Genomic DNA, 16,806 nt, shown 5'->3' with positions numbered 1-16,806 from the left:
ATATGGGGAGGTACTAGCTCCAAATCGGTTTTACAGTGAAAACTGCAGGAACATCAAACCGGCACTAGGAAACAGACTGAGAAACCAGAGTAAAAGTTTCTCCTGCAAACCGTTCCGTTTGTGCTAGATGAACGAACGTCTCTCCACATGCTCAGTTCTGAGAGATAAGTGTGTGTGAAAGCCATCCTTCACCTAGCTTGTTGGGAACACAAAGTTTCTTTTCAGTTGCAAACTCCACTCCATACATATATATGCGGAGGTACTATCTCCAACCAGGTTTTACAGTGAAAACTGCAGGAACTTCAAACCGGCACTAGGAAACAGACTGAGAAACCAGAGTAAAAGTTTCTCCTGCAACCTGTTCCCTTTGTGCTAGATGAACGAACGTCTCTCCACATGCTCAGTTCTGAGTGATGTGTGTGTGTGAAAGCCGTCCTTCACCTAGATTTTTGGGAACATAAAGTTTCTTTTCATTTGTAAACTCCACTCCATACATATATATGGGGAGGTACTAGCTCCAACTCGGTTTTGCAGTGAAAACTGCAGGAACTTCAAACCGGCACTAGGAAACAGACTGAGAAACCATAGTAAAAGTTTCTCCTGCAACCCGTTCCTTTTGTGCTAGATGAACAAACGTCTCTCCACATGCTCAGTTCTGAGAGATAAGTGTGTGTGAAAGCCGTCCTTCACCTAGCTTGTTGGGAACACAAAGTTTCTTTTCAGTTGCAAACTCCACTCCATACATATATATGGGGAGGTACTAGCTCCAACCAGGTTTTACAGTGAAAACTGCAGGAACTGAAAACCGGCACTAGGAAACAGACTGAGAAACCAGAGTTAAATTTTCTCCTGCAACCTGTTCCCTTTGTGCTAGATGAACGAACGTCTCTCCACATGCTCAGTTCTGAGAGATGTCTGTGTGTGAAAGCCGTCCTTCACCTAGCTTTTTGGGAACATATAGTTTCTTTTCATTTGTAAACTCCACTCCATACATATATATGGGGAAGTACTAGCTCCAACTCGGTTTTACAGTGAAAACTCCTGGAACTTCAAACCGGCACTAGGAAACAGACTGAGAAACCAGAGTAAAAGTTTCTCCTGCAACCCGTTCCCCTTGTGCTAGATGAACGAACGTCTCTCCACATGTTCAGTTCTGAGAGGTAGGTGTGTGTGAAAGCCGTCCTTCACCTAGCTTGTTGGGAACACAAAGTTTCTTTTCAGTTACAAATTCCACTCCATACATATATATGCGGAGGTACTATCTCCAACCAGGTTTTACAGTGAAATCTGCAGGAACTTCAAACCGGCACTAGGAAACAGACTGAGAAACCAGAGTAAAAGTTTCTCCTGCAACCTGTTCCCTTTGTGCTAGATGAACGAACGTCTCTCCACATGCTAAGTTCTGATGATGTATGTGTGTGAAAGCCGTCCTTCACCTAGATTTTTGGGAACATAAAGTTTCTTTTCATTTGTAAACTCCACTCCATACATATATATGGGGAGGTAATAGCTCCAACTCGGTTTTACAGTGAAAACTGCAGGAACTTCAAACCGGCACTAGGAAACAGACTGAGAAACCATAGTAAAAGTTTCTCCTGCAACCCGTTCCCTTTGTGCTAGATGAACAAACGTCTCTCCACATGCTCAGTTCTGAGAGATAAGTGTCTGTGAAAGCCGTCCTTCACCTAGCTTGTTGGGAACACAAAGATTCTTTTCAGTTGCAAACTCCACTCCATACATATATATGGGGAGGTACTAGCTCCAACCAGGTATTACAGTGAAAACTGCAGGAACTTAAAACCGGCACTAGGAAACAGACTGAGAAACCAGAGTTAAATTTTCTCCTGCAACCTGTTCCCTTTGTGCTAGATGAACGAACGTCTCTCCACATGCTCAGTTCTGAGAGATGTGTGTGTGTGAAAGCCGTCCTTCACCTAGCTTTTTGGGAACATAAAGTTTCTTTTCATTTGTAAACTCCACTCCATACATATATATGGGGAGGTACTAGCTCCAACTCGGTTTTACAGTGAAAACTCCTGGAACTTCAAACCGGCACTAGGAAACAGACTGAGAAACCAGAGTAAAAGTTTCTCCTGCAACCCGTTCCCCTTGTGCTAGATGAACGAACGTCTCTCCACATGTTCAGTTCTGAGAGGTAGGTGTGTGTGAAAGCCGTCCTTCACCTAGCTTGTTGGGAACACAAAGTTTCTTATCAGTTACAAACTCCACTCCATACATATATATGGGGAGGTAATAGCTCCAAATCGGTTTTACAGTTAAAACTGCACGAACTTCAAACCGGCACTAGGAAACAGACTGAGAAACCAGAGTAAAAGTTTCTCCTGCAACCCGTTCCTTTTGTGCTACATGAACGAAAGTCTCTCCACAAGCTCAGTTCTGAGAGATAAGTGTGTGTGAAAGCCGTCCTTCACCTAGCTTGTTGGGAACACAAAGTTTCTTTTCAGTTGCAAACTCCACTCCATACATATATATGGGGAGGTACTAGCTCCAACTCGGTTTTACAGTGAAAACTGCATGAACTTCAAACCGGCACTAGGAAACAGACTGAGAAACCAGAGAAAAAGTTTCTCCTGCAACCCCTTTCCTTTGTGCTAGATGAACGAACGTCTCTCCACATGCACAGTTCTGAGAGATAAATGTGTGTGAAAGCCGTCCTTCACCTAGCTTGTTGGGAACACAAAGATTCTTTTCAGTTGCAAACTCCACTCCATACATATATATGGGGAGGTACTAGCTCCAACTCGGTTTTACAGTGAAAACTGCAGGAACTTCAAACCGGCACTAGGAAACAGACTGAGAAACCAGAGTAAAAGTTTCTCCTGCAACCCGTTCCTTTTGAGCTAGATGAACGAACGTCTCTCCACATGCTCAGTTCTGAGAGATAAGTGTGTGTGAAAGCCGTCCTTCACCTAGCTTGTTGGGAACACAAAGTTTCTTTTCAGTTGCAAACTCCACTCCATACATATATATGGGGAGGTTCTAGCTCCAACTGGGTTTTACAGTGAAAAATGCTGGAACTTCAAACCGGCACTAGGAAACAGACTGAGAAACCAGAGTAAAAGTTTCTCCTTCAACCCGTTCCCATTGTGCTACATGAACGAACGTCTCTCCACAAGCTCAGTTCTGAGAGATAAGTGTGTGTGAAAGCCGTCCTTCACCTAGCTTGTTGGGAACACAAAGTTCTTTTCACTTGCAAACTCCACTCCATACATATATATGGGGAGGTACAAGCTCCAACTCGGTTTTAAAGTGAAAACTGCAGGAACTTAATAACTGCACTAGGAAACAGACTGAGAAACCAGAGTAAAAGTTTCCCCTGCAACCCGTTCCCTTTGTGCTAGATGAACGAACTTTTCTCCACATGCTCAGTTCTGAGAGATAAGTGTGTGTGAAAGCCGTCCTTCACCTAGCTTGTTGGGAACACAAAGTTTCTTTTCAGTTGCAAACTCCACTCCATACATATATATGGGGAGGTACTAGCTCCAAATCGGTTTTACAGTGAAAACTGCAGGAACTTCAAACCGGCACTAGGAAACAGACTGAGAAACCAGAGTAAAAGTTTCCCCTGCAACCCCTTCCTTTGTGCTAGATGAACGAACGTCTCTCCACATGCTCAGTTCTGAGAGATAAGTGTGTGTGAAAGCCGTCCTTCACCTAGCTTGTTGGGAACACAAAGTTTCTTTTCAGATGCAAACTCCACTCCATGCATATATATGGGGAGGTACTAGCTCCAACTCGGTTTTACAGTGAAAACTGCTGGAACTTCAAACCGGCACTAGGAAACAGACTGAGAAACCAGAGTATAAGTTTCTCCTGCAACCCGTTCCCTTTCTGCTAGATGAACGAACGTCTCTCCACATGCTCAATTCTGAGAGATAAGTGTGTGTGAAAGCCGTCCTTCACCTAACTTCTTGGGAACACAAAGTCTCTTTTCAGTTGCAAACTCCACTCCATACATATATATGGGGAGGTACAAGCTCCAACCAGGTTTTACAGTGAAAACTGCAGGAACTTCAAACCGGCACTAGGAAACAGACTGAGAAACCAGAGTAAAAGTTTCTCCTGCAACCTGTTCCCTTTGTGCTAGATGAACGAACGTCTCTCCACATGTTCAGTTCTGAGAGGTAGGTGTGTGTGAAAGCCGTCCTTCACCTAGCTTGTTGGGAACACAAAGTTTCTTTTCAGTTACAAATTCCACTCCATACATATATATGCGGAGGTACTATCTCCAACCAGGTTTTACAGTGAAATCTGCAGGAACTTCAAACCGGCACTAGGAAACAGACTGAGAAACCAGAGTAAAAGTTTCTCCTGCAACCTGTTCCCTTTGTGCTAGATGAACGAACGTCTCTCCACATGCTAAGTTCTGATGATGTGTGTGTGTGAAAGCCGTCCTTCACCTAGATTTTTGGGAACATAAAGTTTCTTTTCATTTGTAAACTCCACTCCATACATATATATGGGGAGGTAATAGCTCCAACTCGGTTTTACAGTGAAAACTGCAGGAACTTCAAACCGGCACTAGGAAACAGACTGAGAAACCATAGTAAAAGTTTCTCCTGCAACCCGTTCCCTTTGTGCTAGATGAACAAACGTCTCTCCACATGCTCAGTTCTGAGAGATAAGTGTCTGTGAAAGCCGTCCTTCAGCTAGCTTGTTGGGAACACAAAGATTCTTTTCAGTTGCAAACTCCACTCCATACATATATATGGGGAGGTACTAGCTCCAACCAGGTTTTACAGTGAAAACTGCAGGAACTTAAAACCGGCACTAGGAAACAGACTGAGAAACCAGAGTTAAATTTTCTCCTGCAACCTGTTCCCTTTGTGCTAGATGAACGAACGTCTCTCCACATGCTCAGTTCTGAGAGATGTGTGTGTGTGAAAGCCGTCCTTCACCTAGCTTTTTGGGAACATAAAGTTTCTTTTCATTTGTAAACTCCACTCCATACATATATATGGGGAGGTACTAGCTCCAACTCGGTTTTACAGTGAAAACTCCTGGAACTTCAAACCGGCACTAGGAAACAGACTGAGAAACCAGAGTAAAAGTTTCTCCTGCAACCCGTTCCCCTTGTGCTAGATGAACGAACGTCTCTCCACATGTTCAGTTCTGAGAGGTAGGTGAGTGTGAAAGCCGTCCTTCACCTAGCTTGTTGGGAACACAAAGTTTCTTATCAGTTACAAACTCCACTCCATACATATATATGGGGAGGTAATAGCTCCAAATCGGTTTTACAGTTAAAACTGCACGAACTTCAAACCGGCACTAGGAAACAGACTGAGAAACCAGAGTAAAAGTTTCTCCTGCAACCCGTTCCTTTTGTGCTACATGAACGAAAGTCTCTCCACAAGCTCAGTTCTGAGAGATAAGTGTGTGTGAAAGCCGTCCTTCACCTAGCTTGTTGGGAACACAAAGTTTCTTTTCAGTTGCAAACTCCACTCCATACATATATATGGGGAGGTACTAGCTCCAACTCGGTTTTACAGTGAAAACTGCATGAACTTCAAACCGGCACTAGGAAACAGACTGAGAAACCAGAGTAAAAGTTTCTCCTGCAACCCCTTTCCTTTGTGCTAGATGAACGAACGTCTCTCCACATGCACAGTTCTGAGAGATAAATGTGTGTGAAAGCCGTCCTTCACCTAGCTTGTTGGGAACACAAAGATTCTTTTCAGTTGCAAACTCCACTCCATACATATATATGGGGAGGTACTAGCTCCAACTCGGTTTTACAGTGAAAACTGCAGGAACTTCAAACCGGCACTAGGAAACAGACTGAGAAACCAGAGTAAAAGTTTCTCCTGCAACCCGTTCCTTTTGAGCTAGATGAACGAACGTCTCTCCACATGCTCAGTTCTGAGAGATAAGTGTGTGTGAAAGCCGTCCTTCACCTAGCTTGTTGGGAACACAAAGTTTCTTTTCAGTTGCAAACTCCACTCCATACATATATATGGGGAGGTTCTAGCTCCAACTGGGTTTTACAGTGAAAAATGCTGGAACTTCAAACCGGCACTAGGAAACAGACTGAGAAACCAGAGTAAAAGTTTCTCCTTCAACCCGTTCCCATTGTGCTACATGAACGAACGTCTCTCCACAAGCTCAGTTCTGAGAGATAAGTGTGTGTGAAAGCCGTCCTTCACCTAGCTTGTTGGGAACACAAAGTTCTTTTCACTTGCAAACTCCACTCCATACATATATATGGGGAGGTACAAGCTCCAACTCGGTTTTAAAGTGAAAACTGCAGGAACTTAATAACTGCACTAGGAAACAGACTGAGAAACCAGAGTAAAAGTTTCCCCTGCAACCCGTTCCCTTTGTGCTAGATGAACGAACTTTTCTCCACATGCTCAGATCTGAGAGATAAGTGTGTGTGAAAGCCGTCCTTCACCTAGCTTGTTGGGAACACAAAGTTTCTTTTCAGTTGCAAACTCCACTCCATACATATATATGGGGAGGTACTAGCTCCAAATCGGTTTTACAGTGAAAACTGCAGGAACTTCAAACCGGCACTAGGAAACAGACTGAGAAACCAGAGTAAAAGTTTCCCCTGCAACCCCTTCCTTTGTGCTAGATGAACGAACGTCTCTCCACATGCTCAGTTCTGAGAGATAAGTGTGTGTGAAAGCCGTCCTTCACCTAGCTTGTTGGGAACACAAAGTTTCTTTTCAGATGCAAACTCCACTCCATGCATATATATGGGGAGGTACTAGCTCCAACTCGGTTTTACAGTGAAAACTGCTGGAACTTCAAACCGGCACTAGGAAACAGACTGAGAAACCAGAGTATAAGTTTCTCCTGCAACCCGTTCCCTTTCTGCTAGATGAACGAACGTCTCTCCACATGCTCAATTCTGAGAGATAAGTGTGTGTGAAAGCCGTCCTTCACCTAACTTCTTGGGAACACAAAGTCTCTTTTCAGTTGCAAACTCCACTCCATACATATATATGGGGAGGTACAAGCTCCAACCAGGTTTTACAGTGAAAACTGCAGGAACTTCAAACCGGCACTAGGAAACAGACTGAGAAACCAGAGTAAAAGTTTCTCCTGCAACCTGTTCCCTTTGTGCTAGATGAACGAACGTCTCTCCACATGCTCAGTTCTGAGAGATGTGTGTGTGTGAAAGCCGTCCTTCACCTAGCTTTTTGGGAACATAAAGTTTCTTTTCATTTGTAAATTCCACTCCATTCATATATATGGGGAGGTACTAGCTCCAACTCGGTTTTACAGTGAAAACTGCTGGAACTTCAAACCGGCACTAGGAAACAGACTGAGAAACCAGAGTAAAAGTTTCTCCTGCAACCCGTTCCCTTTGTGCTAGATGAACGAACGTCTCTCCACATGCTCAGTTCTGAGAGATAAGTGTGTGTGAAAGCCGTTCTTCACCTAGCTTGTTGGGAACACAAAGTTTCTTTTCAGTTGCAAACTCCACTCCATACATATATATGGGGAGGTACTAGCTCCAAATCCGTTTTACAGTGAAAAATGCAGGAACTTAAAACCGGCACTAGGAAACAGACTGAGAAACCAGAGTAAAAGTTTTTCCTGCAACCCGTTCCCTTTGTGCTAGATGAACGAACGTCTCTCCACATGCTCAGTTCTGAGAGATAAGTGTGTGTGAAAGCCGTCCTTCACCTAGCTTGTTGGGAACACAAAGTTTCTTTTCAGTTGCAAACTCCACTCCATACAAATATATGTGGAGGTACTAGCTCCAACTCGGTTTTACAGTGAAACCTGCTGGAACTTCAAACCGGCACTAGGAAACAGACTGAGAAACCAGAGTAAAAGTTTCTCCTGCAACCTGTTCCATTTGTGCTAGATGAACGAACGTCTCTCCACATGCTCAGTCTGAGAGATAAATGTGTGTGAAAGCCGTCCTTCACCTAGCTTGTTGGGAACACAAAGTTTCTTTTCAGTTGCAAACTCCACTCCATACATATATATGCGGAGGTACTATCTCCAACCAGGTTTTACAGTGAAAACTGCAGGAACTTCAAACCGGCACTAGGAAACAGACTGAGAAACCATAGTAAAAGTTTCTCCTGCAACCCGTTCCCTTTGTGCTAGATGAACAAACGTCTCTACACATGCTCAGTTCTGAGAGATAAGTGTGTGTGAAAGCCGTCCTTCACCTAGCTTGTTGGGAACACAAAGTTTCTTTTCAGTTGCAAACTCCACTCCATACATATATATGGGGAGGTACTAGCTCCAACCAGGTTTTACAGTGAAAACTGCAGGAACTTAAAACCGGCACTAGGAAACAGACTGAGAAACCAGAGTTAAATTTTCTCCTGCAACCTGTTCCCTTTGTGCTAGATGAACGAACGTCTCTCCACATGCTCAGTTCTGAGAGATGTGTGTGTGTGAAAGCCGTCCTTCACCTAGCTTTTTGGGAACATAAAGTTTCTTTTCATTTGTAAACTCCACTCCATACATATATATGGGGAGGTACTAGCTCCAACTCGGTTTTACAGTGAAAACTCCTGGAACTTCAAACCGGCACTAGGAAACAGACTGAGAAACCAGAGTAAAAGTTTCTCCTGCAACCCGTTCCCCTTGTGCTAGATGAACGAACGTCTCTCCACATGTTCAGTTCTGAGAGGTAGGTGTGTGTGAAAGCCGTCCTTCACCTAGCTTGTTGGGAACACAAAGTTTCTTATCAGTTACAAACTCCACTCCATACATATATATGGGGAGGTAATAGCTCCAAATCGGTTTTACAGTTAAAACTGCAGGAACTTCAAACCGGCACTAGGAAACAGACTGAGAAACCAGAGTAAAAGTTTCTCCTGGAACCCGTTCCTTTTGTGCTACATGAACGAACGTCTCTCCACAAGCTCAGTTCTGAGAGATAAGTGTGAGTGAAAGCTGTCCTTCACCTAGCTTGTTGGGAACACAAAGTTTCTTTTCAGTTGCAAACTCCACTCCATACATATATATGGGGAGGTACTAGCTCCAACTCGGTTTTACAGTGAAAACTGCATGAACTTCAAACCGGCACTAGGAAACAGACTGAGAAACCAGAGTAAAAGTTTCCCCTGCAACCCCTTTCCTTTGTGCTAGATGAACGAACGTCTCTCCACATGCACAGTTCTGAGAGATAAATGTGTGTGAAAGCCGTCCTTCACCTAGCTTGTTGGGAACACAAAGTTTCTTTTCAGTTGCAAACTCCACTCCATACATATATAAGGGGAGGTACTAGCTGCAACTCGGTTTTACAGTGAAAACTGCTGGAACTTCAAACCGGCACTAGGAAACAGACTGAGAAACCACAGTAAAAGTTTCTCCTGCTTCACGTTCCCTTTGTGCTAGATGAACGAACGTCTCTCCACATGCTCAGTTCTGAGAGATATGTGTGTGTGAAAGCCGTCCTTCACCTAGCTTGTTGGAAACACAAAGTTTCTTTTCAGTTGCAAACTCCACTCCATACATATATATGGGGAGGTACTAGCTCCAACCATGTTTTACAGTGAAAACTGCAGGAAGTTCAAACCGGCACTAGGAAACAGACTGAGAAACCAGAGTAAAAGTTTCTCCTGCAACCCGTTCCCTTTGTGCTAGATGAACGAACGTCTCTCCACATGCTCAGTTCTGAGAGATAAGTGTGTGTGAAAGCCGTCCTTCACCTAGCTTGTTGGGATCACAAAGTTTCTTTTCAGTTGCAAACTCCACTCCATACATATATATGGGAAGGTACAAGCTCCAACCAGGTTTTACAGTGAAAACTGCAGGAACTTCAAACCGGCACTAGGAAACAGACTGAGAAACCAGAGTAAAAGTTTCTCCTGCAACCTGTTCCCTTTGTGCTAGATGAACGAACGTCTCTCCACATGCTCAGTTCTGAGAAATGTGTGTGTGTGAAAGCCGTCCTTCACCTAGCTTTTTGGGAACATAAAGCTTCTTTTCATTTGTAAATTCCACTCCATACATATATATGGAGAGGTACTAGCTCCAACTCGGTTTTACAGTGAAAACTGCTGGAACTTCAAACCGGCACTAGGAAACAGACTGAGAAACCAGAGTAAAAGTTTCTCCTGCAACCCGTTCCCTTTGTGCTAGATGAACGAACGTCTCTCCACATGCTCAGTTCTGAGAGATAAGTGTGTGTGAAAGCCGTCCTTCACCTAGCTTGTTGGGAACACAAAGTTTCTTTTCAGTTGCAAACTCCACTCCATACATATATATGGGGAGGTAGTAGCTCCAACTCCGTTTTACAGTGAAAACTGCTGGAATTTCAAACCGGCACTAGGAAACAGACTGAGAAACCAGAGTAAAAGTTTCTCCTGCAACCCGTTCCCTTTCTGCTAGATGAACGAACGTCTCTCCACATGCTCAGTTCTGAGAGATAAGTGTGTGTGAAAGCCGTCCTTCAACGAGCTTGTTGGGAACACAAAGTTTCTTTTCAGTTGCAAACTCCACTCCATACCTATATATGGGGATGTACTAGCTCCAAATCGGTTTTACAGTGAAAACTGCAGGAACATCAAACCGGCACTAGGAAACAGACTGAGAAACCAGAGTAAAAGTTTCTCCTGCAAACCGTTCCGTTTGTGCTAGATGAACGAACGTCTCTCCACATGCTCAGTTCTGAGAGATAAGTGTGTGTGAAAGCCATCCTTCACCTAGCTTGTTGGGAACACAAAGTTTCTTTTCAGTTGCAAACTCCACTCCATACATATATATGCGGAGGTACTATCTCCAACCAGGTTTTACAGTGAAAACTGCAGGAACATCAAACCGGCACTAGGAAACAGACTGAGAAACCAGAGTAAAAGTTTCTCCTGCAACCTGTTCCCTTTGTGCTAGATGAACGAACGTCTCTCCACATGCTCAGTTCTGAGTGATGTGTGTGTGTGAAAGCCGTCCTTCACCTAGATTTTTGGGAACATAAAGTTTCTTTTCATTTGTAAACTCCACTCCATACATATATATGGGGAGGTACTAGCTCCAACTCGGTTTTACAGTGAAAACTGCAGGAACTTCAAACCGGCACTAGGAAACAGACTGAGAAACCATAGTAAAAGTTTCTCCTGCAACCCGTTCCCTTTGAGCTAGATGAACAAACGTCTCTCCACATGCTCAGTTCTGAGAGATAAGTGTGTGTGAAAGCCGTCCTTCACCTAGCTTGTTGGGAACACAAAGTTTCTTTTCAGTTGCAAACTAGACTCCATACATATATATGGGGAGGTACTAGCTCCAACCAGGTTTTACAGTGAAAACTGCAGGAACTTAAAACCGGCACTAGGAAACAGACTGAGAAACCAGAGTTAAATTTTCTCCTGCAACCTGTTCCCTTTGTGCTAGATGAACGAACGTCTCTCCACATGCTCAGTTCTGAGAGATGTCTGTGTGTGAAAGCCGTCCTTCACCTAGCTTTTTGGGAACATAAAGTTTCTTTTCATTTGTAAACTCCACTCCATACATATATATGGGGAGGTACTAGCTCCAACTCGGTTTTACAGTGAAAACTCCTGGAACTTCAAACCGGCACTAGGAAACAGACTGAGAAACCAGAGTAAAAGTTTCTCCTGCAACCCGTTCCCCTTGTGCTAGATGAACGAACGTCTCTCCACATGTTCAGTTCTGAGAGGTAGGTGTGTGTGAAAGCCGTCCTTCACCTAGCTTGTTGGGAACACAAAGTTTCTTTTCAGTTACAAACTCCACTCCATACATATATATGGGGAGGTAATAGCTCCAAATCGGTTTTACAGTGAAAACTGCAGGAACTTCAAACCGGCACTAGGAAACAGACTGAGAAACCAGAGTAAAAGTTTCCCTGCAACCTGTTCCCTTTGTGCTAGATGAACGAACGTCTCTCCACATGCTCAGTTCTGAGTGATGTGTGTGTGTGAAAGCCGTCCTTCACCTAGATTTTTGGGAACATAAAGTTTCTTTTCATTTGTAAACTCCACTCCATACATATATATGGGGAGGTACTAGCTCCAACTCGGTTTTACAGTGAAAACTGCAGGAACTTCAAACCGGCACTAGGAAACAGACTGAGAAACCATAGTAAAAGTTTCTCCTGCAACCCGTTCCCTTTGTGCTAGATGAACAAACGTCTCTCCACATGCTCAGTTCTGAGAGATAAGTGTGTGTGAAAGCCGTCCTTCACCTAGCTTGTTGGGAACACAAAGTTTCTTTTCAGTTGCAAACTCCACTCCATACATATATATGGGGAGGTACTAGCTCCAACCAGGTTTTACAGTGAAAACTGCAGGAACTTAAAACCGGCACTAGGAAACAGACTGAGAAACCAGAGTTAAATTTTCTCCTGCAACCTGTTCCCTTTGTGCTAGATGAACGAACGTCTCTCCACATGCTCAGTTCTGAGAGATGTCTGTGTGTGAAAGCCGTCCTTCACCTAGCTTTTTGGGAACATAAAGTTTCTTTTCATTTGTAAACTCCACTCCATACATATATATGGGGAGGTACTAGCTCCAACTCGGTTTTACAGTGAAAACTCCTGGAACTTCAAACCGGCACTAGGAAACAGACTGAGAAACCAGAGTAAAAGTTTCCCTGCAACCTGTTCCCTTTGTGCTTGATGAACGAACGTCTCTCCACATGCTCAGTTCTGAGTGATGTGTGTGTGTGAAAGCCGTCCTTCACCTAGATTTTTGGGAACATAAAGTTTCTTTTCATTTGTAAACTCCACTCCATACATATATATGGGGAGGTACTAGCTCCAACTCGGTTTTACAGTGAAAACTGCAGGAACTTCAAACCGGCACTAGGAAACAGACTGAGAAACCATAGTAAAAGTTTCTCCTGCAACCCGTTCCCTTTGTGCTAGATGAACAAACGTCTCTCCACATGCTCAGTTCTGAGAGATAAGTGTGTGTGAAAGCCGTCCTTCACCTAGCTTGTTGGGAACACAAAGTTTCTTTTCAGTTGCAAACTCCACTCCATACATATATATGGGGAGGTACTAGCTCCAACCAGGTTTTACAGTGAAAACTGCAGGAACTTAAAACCGGCACTAGGAAACAGACTGAGAAACCAGAGTTAAATTTTCTCCTGCAACCTGTTCCCTTTGTGCTAGATGAACGAACGTCTCTCCACATGCTCAGTTCTGAGAGATGTCTGTGTGTGAAAGCCGTCCTTCACCTAGCTTTTTGGGAACATAAAGTTTCTTTTCATTTGTAAACTCCACTCCATACATATATATGGGGAGGTACTAGCTCCAACTCGGTTTTACAGTGAAAACTCCTGGAACTTCAAACCGGCACTAGGAAACAGACTGAGAAACCAGAGTAAAAGTTTCTCCTGCAACCCGTTCCCCTTGTGCTAGATGAACGAACGTCTCTCCACATGTTCAGTTCTGAGAGGTAGGTGTGTGTGAAAGCCGTCCTTCACCTAGCTTGTTGGGAACACAAAGTTTCTTTTCAGTTACAAACTCCACTCCATACATATATATGGGGAGGTAATAGCTCCAAATCGGTTTTACAGTGAAAACTGCAGGAACTTCAAACCGGCACTAGGAAACAGACTGAGAAACCAGAGTAAAAATTTCTCCTGCAAACCGTTCCGTTTGTGCTAGATGAACGAACGTCTCTCCACATGCTCAGTTCTGAGAGATAAGTGTGTGTGAAAGCCATCCTTCACCTAGCTTGTTGGGAACACAAAGTTTCCTTTCAGTTGCAAACCCCACTCCATACATATATATGCGGAGGTACTATCTCCAACCAGGTTTTACAGTGAAAACTGCAGGAACTTCAAACCGGCACTAGGAAACAGACTGAGAAACCAGAGTAAAAGTTTCCCTGCAACCTGTTCCCTTTGTGCTAGATGAACGAACGTCTCTCCACATGCTCAGTTCTGAGTGATGTGTGTGTGTGAAAGCCGTCCTTCACCTAGATTTTTGGGAACATAAAGTTTCTTTTCATTTGTAAACTCCACTCCATACATATATATGGGGAGGTACTAGCTCCAACTCGGTTTTACAGTGAAAACTGCAGGAACTTCAAACCGGCACTAGGAAACAGACTGAGAAACCATAGTAAAAGTTTCTCCTGCAACCCGTTCCCTTTGTGCTAGATGAACAAACGTCTCTCCACATGCTCAGTTCTGAGAGATAAGTGTGTGTGAAAGCCGTCCTTCACCTAGCTTGTTGGGAACACAAAGTTTCTTTTCAGTTGCAAACTCCACTCCATACATATATATGGGGAGGTACTAGCTCCAACCAGGTTTTACAGTGAAAACTGCAGGAACTTAAAACCGGCACTAGGAAACAGACTGAGAAACCAGAGTTAAATTTTCTCCTGCAACCTGTTCCCTTTGTGCTAGATGAACGAACGTCTCTCCACATGCTCAGTTCTGAGAGATGTCTGTGTGTGAAAGCCGTCCTTCACCTAGCTTTTTGGGAACATAAAGTTTCTTTTCATTTGTAAACTCCACTCCTTACATATATATGGGGAGGTACTAGCTCCAACTCGGTTTTACAGTGAAAACTCCTGGAACTTCAAACCGGCACTAGGAAACAGACTGAGAAACCAGAGTAAAAGTTTCTCCTGCAACCCGTTCCCCTTGTGCTAGATGAACGAACGTCTCTCCACATGTTCAGTTCTGAGAGGTAGGTGTGTGTGAAAGCCGTCCTTCACCTAGCTTGTTGGGAACACAAAGTTTCTTTTCAGTTACAAACTCCACTCCATACATATATATGGGGAGGTAATAGCTCCAAATCTGTTTTACAGTGAAAACTGCAGGAACTTCAAACCGGCACTAGGAAACAGAGTGAGAAACCAGAGTAAAAGTTTCTCCTGGAACCCGTTCCTTTTGTGCTACATGAACGAACGTCTCTCCACAAGCTCAGTTCTGAGAGATAAGTGTGTGTGAAAGCCGTCCTTCAACTAGCTTGTTGGGAACACAAAGTTTCTTTTCAGTTGCAAACTCCACTCCATACATATATATGCGGAGGTACTATCTCCAACCAGGTTTTACAGTGAAAACTGCAGGAACTTCAAACCGGCACTAGGAAACAGACTGAGAAACCAGAGTAAAAGTTTCTCCTGCAACCTGTTCCCTTTGTGCTAGATGAACGAACGTCTCTCCACATGCTCAGTTCTGAGTGATGTGTGTGTGTGAAAGCCGTCCTTCACCTAGATTTTTGGGAACATAAAGTTTCTTTTCATTTGTAAACTCCACTCCATACATATATATGGGGAGGTACTATCTCCAACTCGGTTTTACAGTGAAAACTACAGGAACTTCAAATCGGCACTAGGAAACAGACTGAGAAACCATAGTAAAAGTTTCTCCTGCAACCCGTTCCCTTTGTGCTAGATGAACAAACGTCTCTACACATGCTCAGTTCTGAGAGATAAGTGTGTGTGAAAGCCGTCCTTCACCTAGCTTGTTGGGAACACAAAGTTTCTTTTCAGTTGCAAACTCCACTCCATACATATATATGGGGAGGTACTAGCTCCAACCAGGTTTTACAGTGAAAACTGCAGGAACATAAAACCGGCACTAGGAAACAGACTGAGAAACCAGAGTTAAATTTTCTCCTGCAACCTGTTCCCTTTGTGCTAGATGAACGAACGTCTCTCCACATGCTCAGTTCTGAGAGATGTCTGTGTGTGAAAGCCGTCCTTCACCTAGCTTTTTGGGAACATAAAGTTTCTTTTCATTTGTAAACTCCACTCCATACATATATATGGGGAGGTACTAGCTCCAACTCGGTTTTACAGTGAAAACTCCTGGAACTTCAAACCGGCACTAGGAAACAGACTGAGAAACCAGAGTAAAAGTTTCTTCTGCAACCCCTTTCCTTTGTGCTAGATGAACGAACGTCTCTCCAAATGCACAGTTCTGAGAGATAAATGTGTGTGAAAGCCGTCCTTCACCTAGCTTGTTGGGAACACAAAGTTTCTTTTCAGTTGCAAACTCCACTCCATACATATATATGGGGAGGTACTAGCTCCAACTCGGTTTTACAGTGAAAACTGCAGGAACTTCAAACCGGCACTAGGAAACAGACTGAGAAACCAGAGTAAAAGTTTCTCCTGCAACCCGTTCCTTTTGAGCTAGATGAACGAACGTCTCTCCACATGCTCAGTTCTGAGAGATAAGTGTGTGTGAAAGCCGTCCTTCACCTAGCTTGTTGGGAACACAAAGTTTCTTTTCAGTTGCAAACTCCACTCCATACATATATATGGGGAGTTTCTAGCTCCAACTCGGTTTTACAGTGAAAACTGCTGGAACTTCAAACCGGCACTAGGAAACAGACTGAGAAACCAGAGTAAAAGTTTCTCCTTCAACCCGTTCCCTTTGTGCTACATGAACGAACGTCTCTCCACAAGCTCAGTTCTGAGAGATAAGTGTGTGTGAAAACGGTCCTTCACCTAGCTTCTTGGGAACACAAAGTTTCTTTACATTTGCAAACTCCACTCCGTACATATATATGGGGTAGTACAAGCTCCAACTCGATTTTACAGTGAAAACTGCAGGAACTTCAAACCGGCACTAGGAAACAGACTGAGAAACCAGAGAAAAAGTTTCTCCTGCAACCAGTTCTCTTTGTGGTAGATGAACGAACGTCTCTCCACATGATCAGTTCTGAGAGATAAGTGTGTGTGAAAGCTGTTCTTCACCTAGCTTGTTGGGAACACAAAGTTTCTTTTCAGTAGCAAACTCCACTCCATACATATATATGGGGAGGTACTAGCTCCAAATCGGTTTTACAGTGAAAACTGCAGGAACATCATACCGGCACTAGGAAACAGACTGAGAAACCAGAGTAAAAGTTTCTCCTGCAACCCGTTCCCTTTGTGCTAGATGAAC

The sequence above is a fragment of the Camelus dromedarius genome, unplaced genomic scaffold, assembly GCF_036321535.1.
Source record: "Camelus dromedarius isolate mCamDro1 unplaced genomic scaffold, mCamDro1.pat HAP1_SCAFFOLD_200, whole genome shotgun sequence".
NCBI classification, from domain to species: domain Eukaryota; kingdom Metazoa; phylum Chordata; class Mammalia; order Artiodactyla; family Camelidae; genus Camelus; species Camelus dromedarius.
The sequence above is the reverse complement of the archived record's forward strand: the minus strand, read 5'-3'. Positions refer to the sequence as shown.